At 41.0% G+C, this 1,106-nt stretch overlaps 1 pseudogene; it reads right to left on the bottom strand.

The window, feature by feature from the left end:
* Positions 1 to 300: 300 nt before the first annotated feature.
* LOC135052444 (5S ribosomal RNA) lies at positions 301 to 419 on the bottom strand (annotated as a pseudogene).
* Between the last annotated feature and the right edge of the window lie 687 nt (positions 420 to 1,106).

Below are 1,106 nucleotides of genomic sequence, written 5' to 3'. Positions count from 1 at the left end.
TAACGATATAGTGATATGTCACTCACTTGATTTGAAGTGGGTGGCAGAAAGTTTGTCTGTACACCCACTGGATTTTAAGCGAGTATTAATGTTAGACGTTTGTGAAGAGCGAAAATATGAAAATTCTTGTTATCTCTATCAACTTATGATTTGACAAACACTTGTATATTCATAAGAGAGATTCAAGAAAAAAACGGCTTTTATAAATCCGGACTCCTATTACAGTAGTCAGCTGAGGTAAGTATTCTGCAATGTTCACTTGCAATGAAATTTGCTGATCGACGGAAGGTATGTTCCTTAATACTACAGTACCCAGTATTCCCAGAGGGTCGTTCATTCTGGTACTGACAGGGCCCAATGCTGCTTGGCTTCCAAGATCAGACGAGATCGGGCAGGTCCAGCATGGTAGGACTGTAGAGAATAAAGTGAATACCTCTCGGCATGGGAGATAGCTGCTACTTAAGCAAGTTGAGGCATGGTGGTCCAGAGAATAGTGTTGTCAATAGCCAATTGTTGCCCAAGAAAAACAACACAGATACAGTTCTAGTATCCTGATCAGTGCTCAATATCTGCTGCATTGTTGTGTGACCAGTATATACTATATAGTAGTACAGTGCAGCATTTTGGTGACCATCAGTATAGTAGTACAGTACAGTAGGCCATTGCTGTATCTTGCAGCTCTGTGCCACTTCAAGTATCCATATCGGTGCTGCATTGTTGTGAGCAGTATATAGTAGTACAGTGCAGCATTTTGGTGACCACCAGTATATAGTAGTACAGTACAATAGGCCATTGCTGTATCTTGCAGCTCTGTGTCACTTCAAGTATCCATATCTGTGCTGCATTGTTCTGAGCAGTATATAGTAGTACAGTGCAGCATTTTGGTGACCACCAGTATTTAGTAGTACAGTACAGTAGGCCATTGCTGTATCTTGCAGCTCCGTGTCACTTCAAGTATCCATATCTGTGCTGCATTGTTGTGAACAGTATATAGTAGTACAGTGCAGCATTTTTGTGTCCACTAGTATATATAGTAGTACAGTACAGTAGGTCATTGCTGTATCTTGCAGCTCTGTGTTACTTCAAGTATCCATATCTGTGCTGCA

The sequence above is a fragment of the Pseudophryne corroboree genome, chromosome 2 (genome assembly GCF_028390025.1).
Source record: "Pseudophryne corroboree isolate aPseCor3 chromosome 2, aPseCor3.hap2, whole genome shotgun sequence".
Taxonomy (NCBI): Eukaryota; Metazoa; Chordata; class Amphibia; order Anura; family Myobatrachidae; genus Pseudophryne; species Pseudophryne corroboree.
This window is presented reverse-complemented; position numbering and strand designations above follow the sequence as displayed.